At 40.9% G+C, this 21,852-nt stretch overlaps 1 long non-coding RNA gene across 3 annotated transcripts in view; it reads right to left on the reverse strand.

The window, feature by feature from the left end:
* The window catches only part of LOC307164324, a 61,423-nt gene extending 40,062 nt beyond the window's left edge, over positions 1–21,361 (reverse strand). Inside the window, exons 1-2 of one of the 3 annotated variants that reach the window (XR_013822257.1) lie at positions 21,260–21,361; positions 1,893–2,018 (exon numbers count right to left, since the gene is read on the reverse strand). This is a non-coding gene — a long non-coding RNA (uncharacterized lncRNA). Of the gene's footprint in view, positions 1–1,892; positions 2,019–19,801; positions 20,035–21,259 lie in introns of all 3 variants that reach the window. The other 2 variants (XR_013822258.1, XR_013822256.1) reach the window with 2 other exon arrangements.
* Between the last annotated feature and the right edge of the window lie 491 nt (positions 21,362–21,852).

Consider the following 21,852-nt stretch of genomic DNA (forward strand, 5'->3'; position numbering starts at 1 on the left):
ATTGCCCACCCACTTATTGCGTGCGCAGACACCAGGGAAAACTTGAACAGCCTCAAACACTGCAGCTGATTCCTGTGGATACTGGATAGCATCATGTCGAGAAGATGCTGTGCTCTACAATGTGAAGGTAAAGCCAGTTTTTTTTCACTGCCCAAGGATGAGCACGTGAAGAAGCAGTGGTTAAAATTCATCTTTACCATGATATCACAGCAGTATAATCCTAAACTTTTGCTGTGTTCCCTTTATTTTACTAACGACTGCTTCTAAAATCTCGGAGTTCAATGCAGGATTCGCAAACGGCTTGCTCTTGAAAGATGGTGTTTAAAATACTTAGTTTTGAGTTTTATATTGTGTAGGTCCCCTACTAACTGGTCAACTCACATTTTTACTGTCTTACTGGAATACTTCTGCTAATCAGTTGTGGGCCACTATTACCTACAACTGTGTCTTAATGCAGATTGTCTGTCGTTCTCGCTACTTTGAGGAAAGATTAAGCATGGAGCAAGATTTGTTTTACCAACATTTATGTTTCATCAGTCATTCACGCTAGAGCTTGGCTAATGTATTGCATATATGGACTGTTATTGACACAGTTTCCATGTGTTCACTGCAATATTACAAAAATACTAAATAAATTATGCCGCATTCCAGGCAACCTGTAACCCGTGTTTTTCCAACCTTATACCCGTGAAAGTGCACTGGAACGGCAGTCAAACCCGTGACTTCCCACCCGTGAACTCGTACTAGATCGATGTACTCCCAGTTACGAGTTGGAAAAACACGGGTTACAGGTTGCCTGGAACGCGGCATTAGTACAAGTAAAATAATCGGTTTGTTGATGGACATACTCTTGTTAATGCTGATGGTGAGGAATTACAGTTGCAACATCTCATAATGTACCTCAAACTGAGTAGTGTATCACTGAGAAACGTCCTGCTCGAGTTGTCCTTGTGATGGAGGCTCGGGTTGAATAACTAGTTCTTCCAATGTTTCATCATCGGACTCACGCTAGGATTGATATGTTAAAATCGACGTCATTGTTCGTTACTGTGTTTAGTTTACGGTGAAGGAAGCCTCAGGACACGCAGAGCTGACGTTGTTATGGCAATGGGCATTTTTGTTTTCGACGCGCGCGCTATACGTGGTAAGCCAATCAGAGCAGAGTATCTCGCGGAAAGGAGGGATTTAGAGAGATTGATTCATCTGACGAGTCGTTTGAGAATCATTGAAAATGAGGTGATGTGCAAATGTGTCTTATTATGAGCAAATGAAAATTTGTTTTGACCTTTGATGCATGTAAACCTGTTGTAGGAGACTACAAAACAACATTAGGGAACTTTAAAATAGCATAATAGGGGCACTTAAATGTTTGAACAGGCAAATTTAATGACAGTCACCGTTTAAATGTTTATATTTCAATGTGCAATTTATAGGTTGGTATAAAAATCAGTTTAACCTTTCATATTATAGTTATGTACAGGGTTCCCTAAGCAGTTTACAGCATTAGTCATGTCATGTACCTGATATATCCAAATTAAATCAAGATTGCAATTAAATTGCAAGCTTGTGAATCGAAATCGATATAAATCGAAATCGAATAAATAAATGTCATAGCATTTAAATTATTTATTTAACATTTAATAATACCCACTAATTAAAACAATTCATATACATTTGTATGGCTCTAAAGTGGTTTTATATTTCAATACTTTAATAATGTACATTTCGGTATTTATGCAAATGTACAAATGCTATACAAATACCTATGCATATTTCATAGTTCCTCAGGAGGGTAAAATTGACCAGATTAGCTCAAGACTTATGACTTAATGTAATATCAGATGAGTTCAGGTAGGGCCGTATGAAGTCACACAAAAGAAATTTGCACATACCAATAGATAACAGTCTGTGCATGTTGCAAAGGGAGATGGCAATGCCATTAACAAGTAGAACCCTGTGGCCCTTTCAGGCAGGCCTCCTGACACTCAGGGAACAGGGCTGGCACATTTGCAGAGATCCTGAGAGGAAGCAGAAAATGGAGGAAACATTAACTGTTAAATAAAACACAGGAAGCAGGGTTAACTGCCACTCCTTAAAGCTAAAGCCATTGGCGGTGTCTATTTTTTTGCCCAATTATCCTTGGTTAACAGGATTAATTACAGCTAACACTTTTCTTTTCGTTCCCTCTCAGTCAGCGACTAATAAATCTACAAACTAGCTCTCACAGACTGAAAAGGCCATCATAATTAGCATAACAAGTCACAAAATCATTACAGGCCTAAATTGCTTACAGAGAAAATCAACATCTTATGGCTTACAGGATGTTGTATGGACAATTTTTGGGGTGGGGGGACTGTTTAATTGAATAAAAATGTTGTGGTGGTCCTAACAGCTAAACCACATAAGGAGGCGGGGCAAGGGGACTGACTGACACAGAGACTTCAGTCGTCAGCCACACCCACTTCAGACAAGAGGCTGCATTAGCAGCAGATGGAGTGTATGAGAGAGTGAGAGAAACAGAGTTTGTGTGTGTTTGTGTGTGTGTGTGTGTGTGTGTGTGTGTGTGTGTGTGTGTGTGTGTGTGTGTGTGTGTGTGTGAACATTCGTTCCTCTGCCAAATTATTTGTCATTTTACTAGAATACAAATGCTAGATTGCAGTTTTGTCATCTGTTCTTTCATTTCCAATGAAGCCGAAAAGTAATTGTGACGTGACAAATGCCTTCTTAAAAATGAAATGCGATGTTTGCATAAATATTCATAAATAGTCTTTGTGGTAAAATGTACCAGTGATTTTGGGTCATTCATCCAGTGTCTCCTGCTACTTTATTCAGATGATGTGCAGTCCCTGAAATGCCACCAACGTATGTCACTACAGGTACAGCATTCATTTGTATACATTAATATGCACTATACGTACTGAGGTAAATTCCACAGTTCGGCATTGAGATCACAGTCAGATCTATTCATCCTATTGCTTTGAATAAAAAAGCTGTACAAATATCATTTCTAAATGCAATTGTCTAACATCATACCAGGCCTGCATGAGCACTTAATATGGATGACTGGTTCACAATTCTGATACTACTGAATTTTGTTACTACTTCAAAGTGATCATCGGTCTCTTTGAGGCTTCTTCCATAAGTCTCTTTGTTTCAGACGAAGGTTTAAAAAGACAACCTTTCCTAGACAGTGCCTGGGTGGTTTTATTCACTTCCTCTTAAAACAATGCCCACTGGGACTTTCAAACACTTTAGTTTTGGTTTTGTAGTCTTTTATGCATCTGTTTTGGGGTTTCTCCATAATTTTGAAATGTGAGTTTGAAGGACAGTGAAAATGAAGCTTAAAAACTTTCGATATTTTCTAAAAAATTATGCCGCACAAGTAGACACAACAGTGTTCCTGTTTTTGCTTGATCTCCATCTGTACAAACCCAAAAGCTCCTGCAACCCAATAATAAAGAATCTTCTGAACGCCATATTTATTAGCGTTTATTATTATTATTATTATTTTTAACAACTATTTCTAAAATGCTATTAAAAGCATGTTTTATGTGTGTTTAGAAACTAAAATAAATCACTGAAAATTGCCGAATTAATAGGATAATTTATTAAAAAGAAAGCATTTTCAAGGATGCTGCTTCCTCAAAAAAAAAAAAAAAAAATCTGTTTACTTTTTACATTATTCAGAATTAACAGAACAGATATAACTCATGACCTTAAGGGATGAATGCAATAATTATAAATGGCTGCTTGATTACATTTTCCCCATCTGCTTAATTATAAACACTGAAAAATATTCAAGCTAATTTATTCTTTAAAAAAAAATAATACTTTGTAATCAATTTATTTGTATTACCTTTAAAATGTTTATTAAGAAAGAGAATCAATAGAAATAAGACAATGGTATTACTGGATATTTAAATATCAGAAAATGTGGTTGATTGTTGAGCCTGTTGAGAGGTTTGCTTCTAATCACATATGTACCCTGTGGTACATGTTACAGCTGTCTGTTTGACAGCTTCCATCATATTGTACAGACCAGCCCCATGTTTGCCCATTAAAATTTACAGCTCTATTAAGAGTCCAAGTAAGCTAGTCAGATGCCCATTAATTTCCCTCATAATATTTTCATAGCAAATAAAAATGTGTTGAAATCTCATGAGGCCAAGGAATTCGGCTGAGTAAGTAGTTAACTATCGAAAAACAAGTAAATAAATATACAAAAGCTTTTATACAAAAGAATAAACATAAGTTTGTATTGCATAACTACTGCTTTAAATGTCTTTACATTACTTTGCCCAATTTAAATTTCTTAATTTTAATATTCCCATTTGTCTATAATGTATGTCTTTCAGAAAGATTTAAACAAACATAATTTAACAATGGGTTCTTAAGTACACTTTAGTTTAACTCTTCAAATTTTGGAAGTTTTATGGCTCATATTATAATCATGTTTTCTGAAAATAACAACTTGCATCTGTGAAAAAAAACATCTCCTGAGTCTGGCATGTATACATTTATGCATCTAAAAAAATAGTGTTTGTACTTAAACGAGTCTGTTCGTGTTGACAGAAAACAGTAGCAGTTCTCTCCATCAGCACTGGTATTTCTTTGGTGACAGACTGGCTGGTCTGTGGCCGATCTGACTACAGGCGGCCCGTGCCAAATCTAGCACTATCGAGTCTGGGAGACAGGACACAGCGCAGCCAGCAGCTGACAACCAGTTAAGCTCTAGCCTCCTCCATTCGCCTGCTTTCACTAACCTGTCCTGACAAGTAACCAGATTAGCGTAGTCTTCCATCAGTGCAGGGGAGCAGAAAGAACAGATGGATCTTTCTGTATCGCTCCCCCCTCGGCTCCGAGCTCACCACCGCAGTGCTTAGCTCGCACAATGGCTGGGGCCCGGCCCCGTCGCAATCGATGTGCTATGAGTTAATTGTTGCTAACAGCTTTGCATAATGCTGTTCGGGGAATACCGATCTCCGTCTTCATATTCCCCCATCCTCCCGTCTTCTCCCCACAAACCACGAGCGCCTCAAAAAACGGAGGAAATTGGCAGACCCGTTTAGCGAACGCCCACCTCTGAGGGAAATCGGAGACCTGGATGATTAGGAAAAGCTAGACAGATTCAGATCATTGAATTAAAGCCATTTATAGGCATTGCTTGTGCGTACACAATGGCACAACAATGATACATGTACAGCAAACGAGACAAGGCAATGGCAAGGAAATAATTGAATGAATAATGTCAGAGGTGGAAAAACGGAGGAAAAGAGAGCAGACGGAGAAAACAAACTGCAATTTATAACACTTGTCATCTGCCGGGGAAAAACTGAGCTTGTCTTTTTACAGTTTCTCTGGTATGTATCACTAAGTTTGCTCTAGTGAGCAGATGGGCGCGCTAATTAGCTCAGTTCATGCTGCAAGTTTGTTTATAAAGAGAGAATGGGAATCAGACATTTTGACACATTTTATTAACATATCATACCTTAAAGCTCTGCCTCCTGATACCCAGAAGGTGTTTTCCATCTATACATACACACACACACACACACACAGATGGTCACAACACCAAACACACATATGCGCGCACACACACACTATATGCACACAGGTCTTGCAGCTATATACTTTAGGCTATGGCAGCTTAAAAATTTAACACATAAGTGCATCCCACTGTTAACTATTTACACTTATGAATCCAAACAACAATTTGATCTGACTTTATAGCGACTTTAAGTGCGCTTAAATGTTCCCTGCCAAACAAATCCTTAACATTGGTGTTGCTGCTAGCGCTGTGTTTTACCAGTTGTGCAGTTGTTGTCCTGAATGGTGTGACATATTTCTGACACCTGACAATCGTCCCTCATCCCTCCCCGCTCTGTATGCGCACATGGAAGAGATGATGTCACTAACAGAGTTGCAGAGAGGGAAGCATAGTGTGTCTCTCTGCAAGGCTTGGGGATTCCTGCATGCTGTCATATCTGTGTCACCCAGAATCCCCACTGCGTCTCACTTGCACAGTCTTGCTCTGACCAGTCTGCTCTGACTGAACAGACAAAATAGTTTAGTAGTTTCTCACTCCAAGAGGTTTGTAGGTTAAAACAGGCGTGTTAATTTAAAATTAATTTTGTTTAAAAAAATATAATAATTAAAAAGTGTATACATAGACCAACGATGAAAAAAAAAAAAAAATAGGGCGACAACAAACACATCATGTGTGAACGGCCGCTCCCAGAGGAAAAATGTATTGCTTAGTGGTTGCTTTTGCTAAGCTCAGGAGATTTAGTTGTGATTCTCATATTCAGATTCAGATGTTTCTCCTAAAATGGAGATGATGGATGTTGTTGAGATATCTTCTGAAACTTAGGAGTCAAATATGAGACCCCCGGATTCTTTAGTTTAGGAGAAAAATCTGAGCACAGTTTGTGATGTTGTTGAGATCTCTTCTAATACTTTTTTGTGTTAGAGTTTGTCTCATGAGACAAGTGTGAGAAGCAAGAGACTCAAGCAAAAGTCTCAATTTGATGTAAAAGTGACCACATTTTTGTCTAGGAGAAACATTTGACATATTAAATCTCATTTTTGATTTTTCTTTCCTCTGGGCTAAATCGACATCAGGTTGACAAACTGGATTGTAAAATAAATTGCTATGGACTGTTGGCCAGTAATGACAAGGAAATAAACAAAACAATATATTGACTTCACTTTTGGTAATGTCTACTCAATGCAAGGCCATCCATGTATTGAACATGAGGGGTGGGGACCAAAGTTTTTTTTAGTTTTTTTATTGATCTGTTTATTTAAAGTAATTAAATGAAAGAATTAAAAGTGATTTAAGGGAACAAAGAAAAATAAATAAGAACGGTAAAAAATGTCTAATTGTAGCCTAATTGTGAAGTAATCCATTTAAAACTAACAATGTTTTATTTAAAAATATTTTATTTACCGGTAAATATAATATTCACTCTTATTCATATATCTAATATGTCAAAAATGCAAAATGTTTCATTGCAAAATGGGGGGGGGGGGGGTGTAACTTTTTTGTAATAACTTTTAATGATCTTAGTTGAGGCTTTTCTCAGCGATTTAATTATAATTTTTATTAATAGCATAAGTAATTACTTTTTAAAGAACAACAATTAAAAAGAAATATCTATTAAATCAATTACATTTATAAAATTCATTTAATGTGAATAGATTTATTTTCCGTAATCGCCATTAGAGGGCTTGTTGCCTCTGCTGCATTTGTTAGTCTCTTACAACCATGACACTTAAATGCTGACCAATCACAGTGGCATAATCATAATTGTGCTGAGAGAGGTGAAGTCAGGGTCGTAGGTATATATCAACCCGTTTCATCATCCTCTGTTTTGAATCACACCCCTGTTCCTTTGTTTAAGTAGGATGAGGAAAGACTGAGCTTACTTGTATTGCTTACAGGCTACTAAACAGCAGGGGCATTAAAACAATTTCCAACGATAAACGATAGTGGGTAACAGAAAAGTCATATCATGAAACGTCTAGTTTTGATCTATATCTTTTTAAATAAAAGTTTCCTTTTCTGTGAAAACATCTTGTAACTTTCTGAACTCAAAGTTAATGCCCTGTCCAAAAAGACCATTAAAGACCAACTAAGCTCACAAAATGATTTTACACATTTACACTCCAACTGTTTAGCAACTTTTAGTGAACTAATAAAAAGTAAGTAGTATAGTAACTTAAGTGTTGTTATTTACACTCACCTAAAGGATTATTAGGAACACCTGTTCAATTTCTCATTAATGCAATTATCTAATCAACCAATCACATGGCAGTTGCTTCAATGCATTTAGGGGTGTGGTCCTGGTCAAGACAATCTCCTGAACTCCAAACTGAATGTCAGAATTGGAAAGAAAGGTGATTTAAGCAATTTTGAGCGTGGCATGGTTGTTGGTGCCAGATGGGCCGGTCTGAGTATTTCACAATCTGCTCAGTTACTGGGATTTTCACGCACAACCATTTCTAGGGTTTACAAAGAATGGTGTGAAAAGGGAAAAACATCCAGTATGCGGCAGTCCTGTGGGCGAAAATGCCTTGTTGATGCTAGAGGTCAGAGGAGAATGGGCCGATTGATTCAAGCTGATAGAGGAGCAACTTTGACTGAAATAACCACTCGTTACAACCGAGGTATGCAGCAAAGCATTTGTGAAGCCACAACACGCACAACCTTGAGGCGGATGGGCTACAACAGCAGAAGACCCCACCGGGTACCACTCATCTCCACTACAAATAGGAAAAAGAGGCTACAATTTGCACGAGCTCACCAAAATTGGACAGTTGAAGACTGGAAAAATGTTGCCTGGTCTGATGAGTCTCGATTTCTGTTGAGACATTCAGATGGTAGAGTCAGAATTTGGCGTAAACAGAATGAGAACATGGATCCATCATGCCTTGTTACCACTGTGCAGGCTGGTGGTGGTGGTGTAATGGTCTGGGGGATGTTTTCTTGGCACACTTTAGGCCCCTTAGTGCCAATTGAGCATCGTTTAAATGCCACGGCCTACCTGAGCATTGTTTCTGACCATGTCCATCCCTTTATGACCACCATGTACCCATCCTCTGATGGCTACTTGCAGCAGGATAATGCACCATGTCACAAAGCTCAAATCATTTCAAATTGGTTTCTTGAACATGACAATGAGTTCACTGTACTAAAATGGCCCCCACAGTCACCAGATCTCAACCCAATAGAGCATCTTTGGGATGTGGTGGAACGGGAGCTTCGTGCCCTGGATGTGCATCCCACAAATCTCCATCAACTGCAAGATGCTATCCTATCAATATGGGCCAACATTTCTAAAGAATGCTTTCAGCACCTTGTTGAATCAATGCCACGTAGAATTAAGGCAGTTCTGAAGGCGAAAGGGGGTCAAACACAGTATTAGTATGGTGTTCCTAATAATCCTTTAGGTGAGTGTATGTTGCATGAGCATAGTGCATATACATAGAGGGTTTAAAAGTACAACAGATAAAATACCTAGGCTATTTAATTCTAAGGGTCAGAGAAAGCATGAAAACCTCAGGAAACCACTTTGAAGTATGAATACTGATTATTTTCCAAAAATCTAAGAGAAAAACTAAATAAACTTGACATGCTACTCTGTTAAACAAGATGTAACATGCTACGCCTCTGCCAAACATGATGTAACTACATGCAATGTCAATGTTGCTAAGGAGGAAAGTCAAGGTTTTCTAATCACAGTTAAAAACTGTACTGCCAAAAAATTATTTTATATATATATAAATTATATATATATATATATATATATATATATATATATATATATATATATATATATAAATTATAATATATATATATATAATATATATATATATATATATATATTATAAGATTTTGGTAAAAGCCAAAAAGCCAAGTTATTTATCCTAGTACTATCTAAATGACTGTAATAATGGTAAATGCCTTGTGTGATAAAAACTCAACATGTTTTGCAGTATTGGTTACTCTAATTATGAACAATCATGTTAATCTCAGTATTCTGTTTACATGAGATCAAATATAAATCACAGTAATGCATTAATCACATTTTAAGGGTGAATGTAAATTTTATTTAGTTTTAATAATGGAAAAATACAAGGATTCTGCAAGGTTTCAATATACATTAAATCAATGGCCATTTCTCAATATGCGGTCTTAAGCGATCTTGAACTTTGTCATCAAAAACAGTCAAAGTCCGGTTCCAATACTCAAGAATGCAAGTGCAGAGAACACATGAAAGTACCCGGATGTGTTCCTGATATTGAGAGGATGTATTAAGTGCAGACGTGAGAGAAATGACGTACGGAGGCCTGTAAGCTTGTTCTCTCTCAAGAGATCTTCCGCTGAAAGCTCGCAAATACGTGACTTGTGAAAGTAAACATGTGTTGTTTTATTTGGCATCATTTATTAAAGTTTTAAATAGAAAGCCTGTTGTACTTTTTAATTGGCATATTTAAAAGAATCTTAAAGTTGACAAAGCACAAGATTAAATATACTACACAAATATCATGTAAAATAGAAAGATATCAAATAATAACAATAATGTAAGTACATATTTTAATAAGTTATGACATCTGTGATGTTATGTTTTAGTTATTGTGCATTGAATGGTACTGTCCCACTGCCTATACAATATGTGCTGAACCATGAATATGCAAATTCAATGCATATGCAGATTACCCCTGCCTCCACACAGAAATCCACTTGGTCAACTTTACTGTAGTAAACGCTATACAATGGCAAGAGGAAATACTGGTTTAATTCAGCCATTTATGTTTGAACCACATACTGATTAAGAAGTGGAAGAGTGAACTATACAGGCTACTCTATGTATCAGAATGGTAATGCATTTTATGTACCGCTCTCTACAATGTCGCACACATAACGGTAATTAATATGATTAGCCTTTTGCTAGACTGTGTTATCAAACAGCTAATGTGTTGGTAATGTTACACAAACCATGTTACCGTTTATCATCTCAGAGTCAGAAAGCTGCCTTCTAAAAATCAGTATCCTTAGAAACGCTTTGAACAACTTAGAATGTCAGTGGAGAAAGGCATCATAACATCGTAATATATCATATACATAATTCACCCGCTAACTATATTGCTAAATGTACACGATTTTTCATATCAACAGAAAAATATAACTGGGTAACCTGGCTGGCTTCTCGAAACTCTTTAAGTTTCAAGCAAATATCTGCTTTAGTGTGATACAAGTGAGTTATTACACACAGGGTTTGACAAATGTTCAAATTAAACCTACATGGTTACTACTGCCCTCGCATTTCTTGCCTTTCATTTCTCTGTCATTCAGCCTGTCAGAGCTATTCAGGGAAAGAAATTATCAAAATGGCCATCTGAAAATTATAAGTAAGATTTATCGACTATATCTCTCCTGCTCATGTACAGTTTGGAAAAAATGTAATCACAGGGTTTAAAATTCCCATGAATATGTCAAGGAACAATGACAGACATGTACTTGTCAAATTGTGATGACACAGACTTGAATAAGGAAAACTGTGATCATTGCCATGGTTACAGGGGGTGGGTGTACAAGATATGCTTTGTGCACTATTGTAGTTTTTTGGTTTTGAGAGCAACAACTGTAAAGGTTTTAAAAAGGTAATTGAATGAAAATGAAAAAAAAAGGAAATTTGAAAATTAAACACATTTGACTTATTCTTAATGTTGTTGAATGTGTAGCACGAGTTTGTGTTTTGACCTTGCTAAGCTGCATTTATCTTTTATTCAATACATTTTATTCAGAATTTTATTCCATACATCCAATTTTACATAAACTGTTACAGAGTCGATTTCAAACTCACCTGTTAAGGATTATAAATGCAGTCGTACACAAACATCTGTGGTGAGTCATGTCTTCCTTTCAGCTGCTCATTTGCTTTGAGCTCAACAAGTTTATCTGATTTTCATCTTTCAGCAGAGAAGGCTTTACATGAAGTGATTATAGCTTCGATGATGGTGAAGAGTAAAGATTTAGAGACACGAATCCGAACATTACTGGAAATTAATGAGATATGAGAAAAGGGCTGAGTGGGTGAATCTTTCGCACTCATGTGCAATTGACCATTCGCAAAAACCCGCTCCCTTTAGTTACTGTTGCTATGTCCGACAAGCCATGTCGCTCTCATGCCACACACCATGTTCTCAAGCAGTGAAAAATACATTGCGGAGCAAAGAGGACACTGACAACGCGCTGATAGATAGGACAGACCAGGTTACTTTTGATATGAAAAAGTCTCAACTTTTAAATTTGGTCATTTTTTAAAGAAATTTAAACTATAAATGGTACGGTTGGTATACGGTTATCCGGGCCACATGTGATGACCTACCCCAACCCCGCCCCTAAACCTACCCGTCACTGGGGTTACGACCAACCAAGAGCGGTTGTGGTCACGTGTGGTCCGGATAACCATATAGTACCCTATAAATACCGTTTTATGTTTCTGACAGATCGCTGTGGAGCCTGCTCGTGAACCGATCATCTCTTCCTTCCAGTTAATTTATAGCATCAAATAAACATGAAAGAAAATAAGAAGGATGTTTTAACTGCAGAAAGAAGTCTGTACACACCTTTTTTCAAGTTCAAATCCTCCAACGTTAATCTACTAACTCTCCTGACTGCTTTGTCGGACAAAAATGGCGGATGACGGATTATGATTGGTCAGATCGCCTGTCAATCAAACTCCTTGCGAAGGGTCAATTCCCAATCGCCTGGATTCCTATAGTAATTACATGATTTCCCCTGTGAAAATTTACCAAACAACAGTAAATATAGACAAAGCTCCATTAACTATCCATTAGTTCTATCTCTAACACTTAGTGTACAAATATGTACTGGAGTGACAAGCTGGACCTGAAAGTTACCAGGTCTGCATATTCTGCAACATTTGACATAATACTATAATAAAGGTTCAACACTATAATGATAATGATTCTCCCACGATTCTGAACAGACAAGAGACCACTAAACAAAATAACTTGTAACATGTAACTTAAAAGAGTTTATGACAAAATGTTAATTGCTGCAGTCTATTTAAAATGTAACATTTAATTTGAATGAATAATAAAAAAAAAAAAAAAATTCGGTTTGAATGACTGATTCAATGACTCATTCATAAATATTTGTTTTATTACTGAATGTATCAATGTTTTTGAACAAATTTATTGAATGAATGATTCAATGGCATACATTTTTAAGTCACTTGTCAACACCTAGTGGCGTATTTGAAGCGCCGAGTTACTATTCTAACCCTTTTATCCCAGTACTTCTGTGATATTTAGAATATTTGTAACACAGAAATAATGATACTGTGTGGTTGAAAAGACTGTTTGTGAAGCCGTTTAATACCTATACATAACTGCTTTCTCTGGAGAGATTTGAATGTTCCCTTTCGTGGTCACTCCGAGTTACGTCGGTGACGACAAATGGGGTTTTGCTTACACTGTCAGAAATAGGGGTACAGTAGGAGTCCATTTCTGTCCCCCAAGGTACAATCTACACTAACGTACCCCATAGGGCTTATTATTGGACCTCAAGGTAGCCTACATATATGTACCTTTTTGAGGGTCAAAAAGCATTAAAATGTACATATATGTACTGTTTCTTTTAAAGGTTAAAGGGACACTAGGTAACTTTTTAACCTTAACTGAACAGCTTCGGAGTCAGTGGAATGGTTATATTACTTATTTCGGGTTGAATGGTGGTGGTTTCGCACCCCCCTGGTGCCCGAGAGCGGAAAAAACTCACTTGCAACTTTGGGCCGGTGGGTCGGCGGCCTCGCCGTCAGGAAGTATCGCGTGATATCAGGTCTCGCGATGTAACGAATTGCTTGACGGCACTGCACACGTACACGCCCCCATTCATGCACTGGCTATGTATAAGCAAAGGGCAACGATAGATTGAGTTATGGCTGAGGCTGTAAAAAAAGAAGCAGAAAGCTAGGAAATCTTTGTCGGAGGACCAACGAAAGAGGAAACGGGAGACTGACCGAGCAAGAAGTCAGACTCGAGTAAATATATCGGACCGGCTTTTTCAAAATGGGGAGAACTGAGAGAAACAGAAGCCTGCAAAACGGATGCTGACCTTCTTGCTGTTGCACTTGTAAGTATCTTTGGAATAAACTGTGTTTAATATTTAAATTTCAAGTAATTGCGACCTCAGGATGTTTGCTATTGTCTGTAAAGGTTTTTATTATGATCGCTGTCTGTTACGGGCTTACTAGTACGCTAGATACTCTCTGGCTGAACCTGGCTGATATGCGGGAGGCCGAGCGGACTCGTCTGCTCGACACCCCCATATCCCAGGCCGGCCTCTTCGGCGGTGCGGTCGAGGACTTTGCCCAACAGTTCTCGACCGCTCAGAAGCAGACTGAGGCGATAAAGCACATTCTGCCCCGACGGCCCGCTGCTGCCTCCACCCAGCCGTCGGCACAGAATCCTCAGCCTGCTCGCCGCCGAGGGCACCCTCCTGTGGTTCCCGCCCCTCCCGCACGGCCCCAGCAGCAGCCTCCACCCGGGCCGCGTCATGGGGAAGCCGCAGGAAGGCGCCACAGCCCTCTCCGGCCCCACGCCCCGCTAAATGCCAGGCTAAGCGGCGCCCCTGAGACGGGCTGCTCAGGGTTGGCAACCAGTTTTTCTCAGGAGATGGTAGCAGGGCCACTCCTTCCCCCGGTGGAGGGCCGGGGGAGAATCTTTTGTTCTCCACTCCCCGCTGGTCGTCCAACGACGAGCAGTACCCTAATGTGGTCAAAGAAAGAACTGGTTCCTCCAACCCTGAGCACACAGAGTTCTCGGACGATTGTGCGCCGCCCCACGGGTCCCGCCACTATCGTCCCCCTCTGTCACAGAGTTCTCAGATGACAACATGCGCTGCCCACAGGCCACGCTCCTCTCATCCCCCTCTGTCGCCAGACCCCTGCCAGAGCACGCCCCCGTGGGACGCTGGTCCTCCCCTGGCCTCCTCTGGCAGGACGCGGCTAATGACTATTATGCCACCGCTATGCCACCCTCGCCTGGGCCGGTCATTCCGCCTCGCTGCACCACCGATGGTACATCTGTGGTTCGAATGACCCCGCTGGCGCAGTTTCTGGGAGCCTGGCTAGAGCTTCCCAGACTGTCCCGCTGGGTCGCGAGAACCATCAGGCTCGGCTACGTGATTCAGTTCGCGCGGTCTCCTCCCCGCTTCAGGGGAGTCCGCTTCACTATGGTCGGTGTCAATGCCCCTGCCATGAGAGCGGAGGTCGCCACCCTACTGGCGAAGGGTGTGATCGAGACTGTCCCTCCAGCCGAAATGAAGTTCGGCTTCTACAGCCCCTACTTCATTGTACCGAAGAAATCCGGTGGGTTACGGCCAATCCTCGACCTGCGCGTCTTGAACCGCTCCCTTCACAGGCTGCCGTTCAAGATGATTATGGCCAAACGCATCCTACAGTGTGTGCGGCCGCAGGATTGGTTTGCAGCGATCGACCTGAAGGACGCCTACTTCCATGTCTCCATTTTACCTTGACACAGACCGTTTCTTTGGGTTACTTTCGAGGGGCGGGCATACCAGTACGCGGTTCTCCCATTCGGGCTAGCCCTGTCTCCTCATGTCTTCACGAAAGTCGTCGAGGCAGCCCTTGTTCCCCTCCGGGAACACGGGGTCGCATCCTGAATTATCTCGACGACTGGCTGATCCTGGCTCACTCTCGAGACCAGGTTTGCGAACACAGGGACTTAGTGCTCCGGCACCTAGCTCGTCTGGGCCTTCGGGTCAACTGGGAGAAGAGCAAACTCTGCCCCGTGCAGAGGATCTCTTTTCTCTGTATGGAGATCGACTCGGTCGCCATGTGCGCGCAGCTTACGAGCGAGCGCACGCAGTCACTGCTGACTTTCCTTCGTCAATTCGAGGGCAAGAGTGCGGTTCCACTGAAACCATTTCAGAGGCTCCTGGGGCATATGGCGTCCGCATCCGCAGTAACGCCGCTCGGATTGCTTCATATGAGACCGCTTCAACTTTGGCTTCGTGATCGAGTCCCGTCAGACCTTCATCCCGTGGTCAAACCTCAGTTTTCTACAGGCCGGAGTGCCCTTAGAACGAGTTTCTCGGCATGTTGTTGTATCAACAGATGCCTCCACCACGTGCTAGGGCGCCATGTGCAATGGACATGCTGCTGCGGGCTCCTGGACAGGACCCCAGTGCCTTTGGCATGTCAATTGCCTCGTTGCTGGCTGTACGTCTTGCCCTGCACCGCTTCCGTGCGTTGCTCAAGGGTCAGCACGTACTAGTCCGATCAGACAATACCGCGACAGTAGTGTACATCAACCATCAAGGTGGTCTACGTTCCCGCCGTATGTCGCAACTCGCTCGCCACCTCCTCATATGGAGCCAGAAGCATCGGAGGTCGCTTCGAGCCATTTATATCCCGGGAGACCTGAACCTTGCGGCCGACGAGCTGTCTCAGCTTCGGCCTCTCCCTGGAGAATGGAGACTCCATCCCCAGTCATTTCAGCTGATTTGGGATCAGTTCGGGGATGCACAGGTAGATCTGTTTGCCTCCCACGACTCGTCCCATTGCAACCTGTTCTATTCCCTGACCGAGGGCACGCTCGGCATGGATGCACTGGCGCACAGCTGGCCGCGGTGCCTACGCAAGTATGCGTTTCCCCCAGTGAGCCTTCTTGCGCAGACCTTGCACAAGATCAGGGAGGACGAGGAGCAGGTCATTTTGGTTGCCCCGTATTGGCACAACCGGCCCTGGTTCCCAGAACTAGTACTCCTCGCGACAGCACCTCCCGGGCCAATTCCTCTGAGGAAGGACCTGCTTTCTCAGGGACGGGGCACCCTATGGCACCCTCGTCCCGATCTTTGGAACCTCCACGTGTGGCTCCTGGACGGGACGAGGCAGGTTTGAGTACCCTACCACCAGCGGTGGTGGCTACCATCACTTCCGCTTGGCTAGGTGCCTCCATGTGCATGGTTCCCCCTCTGGGCGACCCCCACTGTGTATTTCCACTGTAAGCCTCTCTGAGCATGTGTCTTTCCCTTGGCAAGCCACCTTGCCACCCCTGGGGTTGAAATATTCCACCTGCGGCTGGACACCCCAGTGATTCTCCATATGCAGCCCCTCGAGGTCATATGTGTATTCCAAGTCCCCCCCTTCGGGTTGGGCATAATTGCATATTTCTACTGATATATGCTTCCCAGTGTACCTTGGTATTCCTGTGTTAAGTAGGACTCCTTCGTCCGTGCTAGTCTCACGACAGGGGGCTCAGACTTACCAGGGCACTGGAAGACAGCCGAGGTGGCGTGATTAGACTGGGGACCCCATTCGTCGTCACCGACGTAACTCGGAGTGACCACGAAAGGGAACGTCTCGGTTACATATGTTACCCTCGTTCCCTGAGTAGGGAACGGAGAGGTTGCGTCTCCCTGCCACTTCCGCTGTTCCACTGGGAACGCCTGAGTTCAGTTTCGGCTCCTCAGCGAAGAAACATATCTGCATGTTGCCGGCGTACTTCCTTATATACCCACGAGGTGGGGCGGAGTTACGCTATGCAAATTCCGCAGACCCATGGCATTTCATTGCCATTGGCTCGTTTTATATGCTCGAAGGTGATAGGCTTTCTAAGCGAAACCCCATTCGTCGTCACCGAAGTAATGTCTCCGTTCCCTACTCAGGGAACGAGGGTTACATACGTAACCGAGACGTTACTTCTGTGATTTTGGCTAAGTTTAAAGGACAGCCAAATCGTTGTCATTTAGGAATGAGATCGTGTGACTGTTTGAATCGAGATCATGATCTTTTAATGATTAATCAGGCAGCTCTACCCTAAACCCACTAGACTTAAATTATTCTAAACAATATGTATTTAGAATCCAGCAGCCTCCATAAATAAGGCTCAGTTGGTTCAAAACCCAGCAGCTAGAGTTACCAGAGTCCAAAAATCAAGATCTGACACGGACTATGTATTTTGTGTCGATTATAAAATACTGCTACTTCCATATAAAGCTAAAAGCGATCTACCTCCTCAGTACTCTCAAAATCTCAGGATTTAAAATTCTAAAAGGGAAGTGTTAAAGTGTGATTACAGAAAGCTTTGAGTGGAAATCGCTGTCGCTCCACTTAGACTGTTACTGTAGGACACCCATAATGAGGTTCACTAGATCCTGAGCTAGATCCAGCTCCATATCCCACCTCATCTGTGCTGCTGAGCCATGCCTATGCCAGCTACAGTCTTTACCAGGCACTCAGGAACACTTCACTGACTGCTGACTTGAATTTACTTTTGCTACCAAAGTTTGTTTTCATTTTGCTTGATCAATAAAATCTATGCTCTAGTTTCCTCAAAGAGAAAATAAATCCAGAAATGTGTAAACAAGTCAAAACGGTTAAATATTTTACAAGTTCCAGACAGAATATTTTTGAAACAATCAATAAAACTTTGAAAAAGAGAAAATAATATTTTTTAACATTTTTGCATTAGTCTATTGGCAAAAAAACGGCAGTCTATACTTTTTCAGAGTTAGGGAGTAAGTGAATTCCTAGTAGCACTACAATTTTAGCCGTTTTCAAAATAATGTACAATTTACAGTAACAAAGCTACATTATACATCCAGTAGCATTGCAATGTGAAAAATTACAGCTTTTTTTAATACAGTCAAATATTCTAAAGCAACAATTAATCAATCTCTTATTATCCTCTTTCTCACTCTGTCATAGCATTGAATGCCTTTGACTGATTTGGTTCATTCAGACAAAACTGCTGTTTTCCCTGCACAAAAGTCTCTTTGCAGCAATTTTGAAACTAGTAAATAGTTAATAGTACTGTTTGTCAATATATTTTTGACTTGCGTAAAAAAATTAGTTTGATGTTTTTTTATTTGTATTAGTCATAATCAATTATCAGTTTTTCTATTGCAATTATTATTAGTGCATCTACACTACCGATCAAAAGTTTAGAGTCTGTAAGATTAATGTTTTTGAAAAGGAGTCTCTTATGTTCACCAAGGCTGCATTTATTTGATCAAAAAATACAGTAAAAATTATTTGTAAAATATTAGTGCAAATTAAAACAGTTTTCTATTTTAATATATTTTAAGTTCTTATTTATTCCTGTAATAGCAAAGCAGAATTTTCAGCAGTCTTCAGTGTCGCATGATCCTTAAAAAAAAATGGAGCTTGAGAAACATTTATTTTTATCACAGTTGAAAATGGCTGTACTGCTTAATATTTGTGCTGCAGAAACAGTGATTCAACATCATTTTTTTCTAAATATTAATCTTTGATTAATAGAAAGTTCAAAAGAACAGCATTTATTTAAAAAAACATTGCAAAAATGCAAAAGTCTCTACTGTCACTTTTGATCAATTTAATGCATCCATGTGAATAAAAGTATTAATTTCTTTAAAACAAGTCATACTGACCCCAAACTTTGGAATGGCAGTGTACATTTGTAATATATATATATATATAAAAAAAAATCCTAAAACAGACAAATACTGCTCTGATTGTAAAATTAAATAGTATCACATAGTATAGGCTAGATTTAAAGGTACACTGCCAACTTAAATAGCATCAATATAGTTTAAAAAGCATGTCTCTTGAGTGTAGCATAACTACTTTCAATTAGAAATGTAGCTTGGAATACAACACTGTAGTATTTATTGCATGATGTGTGAATGAAGAAGTCGAGCTTTATTAACCAGATCTCTCGGCATTGTCTCTTTCTGCACTCCTTCCTACAGTGAGTTGGACATTCCTCTGGTGGAGCAAGAAAGACTGAGAAAAAGAAAGGAAAAGAGGGCTGGGGAGAGGCCAGCCGTACCAACCCTGCAGGCATGGCGCTGGTCCAAACCCTACACTGCTTAAGTGTGAACTCTGCTGGGGGTGCAGAAACCCACGATTCAAGCCTTCCCTTCACGTGCCAAAGCTATCTCACAAATATGATTACATATTTCCTCTTCCAACCACCATCATGGATTACATTAGATCTTAAATGGTCCAAATGCACACCACACTTGAAACATACTGAAACACACATATGCGCGCACACACAAATTCAGAGCTCTTTAGCGTCCCCCTGCTGTGCCCCTCCCCTTCAAAGCTAGAGGGGATTCACATGAACCAAAAATGCTGATCCTTCACAAAAGCACCGGGCAGAGGGAAAGGTCATCCACAACAGGCCGGAAAAATGCATGCCATCCTGGCTTTCCCTCTAATACCTTAAAACCCCTTCACATTCCAGCCTAACCTACCTTTCCTCTAATGTACAGATTCTTCCGTGTGAGATTGCCAGCTCTCTGGACATCAGCCAATAAGAGCACAGGATGTGTGTTATCAGTGCCCTTCAGGCGATGCCACTTTGAAGAGTGTGTGACCGAGCGCTTGGGACGACGAGCTAAGCCGTTAACCACACCTTTGACCACTGTCGTTCCCCACGAGTCAACGGTACAGGCGAGATGGCCGATAATGTTTTCACAGGGAAAATCTAAACACAAAACACAACAAAAGACTATGTTTAGAGAGTATTCGAACATGTCACAGCTTTTGACCCATCACTGCCCTCAAGGATATCTGGTACAATACTGGTATAAAATATATAGGCCTATATATTTTAGGGGTGTAACGATACCCTTATGTCACGATTCAATATCACGATACTGAACTCAAGATATTATTGAGGTACTCCAAGACATATGGTAAAAGGTTAACAAAAAATGTACTGTTAATTAAAATGCAAAATTTGATATTACATTATGGGTGTAAATGAATAGGCTTGGACTTGGTGCTGGTAGGGTAACGCAATGCACAGGACAATGGTGACACCAGAATAAAAAGTCTGCACTCTGTCACTGACTAGATACATTTAAAATAATGTAGGCCACTTTTTACTGGTAACATAGGACATTTGGCATTATCAGGACCCACAAATATCGGGTCGGGTAGCCATACGGACTAAAATTTGTGTTTCTGTCGGATATCGGGTCGGGTGTTCTGTTAAAGCGTCTCTCACCAAAATGCAACCTATGGTCTTTTTGTGAATCTACCCGAGGCAAACTTTCGTTTAAAAGCTGAAGCATAATTAGGATGGAAACACCACTTTTAAGATTGACCATTCGTTTTCGGTCAAATTGCCTTTTGAATGGGAGTGCAAGGGGCAGACTATGATAGCATCAAAATCACTATTTTTAAACCACAAGGCGGCTCGACACAACATGAAACTTTGCTCGAAGTAGGCTATCACCAGGCTCTACACATGAACTCGAGCATTGAGAACATTGATTTTGCAGGTTTGGTTTACATTATTCCATTATTTTTGTTCTTTGAGTCATAAAGTAACTCATTTCGTCTCATCTATTGAGAAGAGAAGCCGCTCGACAACATGCTGCACATGAGTGTGCTTGCCAGAATGATACAGTGAATTGCGAACCGATTCAGACTGATATGCTATCATGCTACCCATTTTAACGATTTGTAATACGGTTACGCTCACATACAGCACCGTTATTTAAGGGAGAGAACCGCATTCCATAAACCGAATTCACTTCACACCCGTAAATTTCCAGGACTCACAATCGCATTCTCGGAAAATTCGCCTGTGAACGGAACCGCATGTGTCCGCACTGGACAGTTAGTTGTCTGTCACGTCACACAGTGTGAAAGAGCCGCTCTGTTAAGGTGTTTTGTGTGTGGTTTTGCTTTGGGTAACTTACAGCGACGGAGTTATGCGCTGTGTATCATCTGAAAGTTCTTGATCCAGTCACTGTTCTCCGCCGGAGCGGTTCCCGTCAGTTTTGTGGTCTTTCCGCAACTCAAATGACTGTCATGCGCGAGACGCTGCGAAGGACGTAAGAGGCGAGTGCAACGGTTAAATGCGTCTAGCTAGGGCCTGTTGACATCAAAGCTTAGGTCCGTAAAAAGAAGATTTTGAACTTGCGGCTCAATTGGACTCTGTCATGTCAAAAATGATTAGACTTTTCAGTTTAATGGACCTCACCATCTTTGATAATAGTAATACATTTTTGAGCGCTCAAAATGCTAGAGGCCGTCACATTTTTAAAATTTCAGTACTGACTTGGTAGCCTACATACTTTTGACAACACTAGTTGGAATGATAAGTTACCTCCCTCCCAAAGGTGGCGGCTATAGGCGGCCGCAGTAGGCCTACATGTGTGTTAGGTCAATCCTGATTGTGAATAATATTGCATTTAAATGTTTTATTTTAAGGACATTTCCATTCAACTTTAGATAATAACTTTGGTGGTAGCCACTTGGTGTGCTCACATCAAAATCTTTTCTTTTTTTT

The sequence above is a fragment of the Squalius cephalus genome (assembly GCF_949319135.1).
Source record: "Squalius cephalus genome assembly, chromosome: 9".
In the NCBI taxonomy this organism is placed as follows: Eukaryota; Metazoa; Chordata; class Actinopteri; order Cypriniformes; family Leuciscidae; genus Squalius; species Squalius cephalus.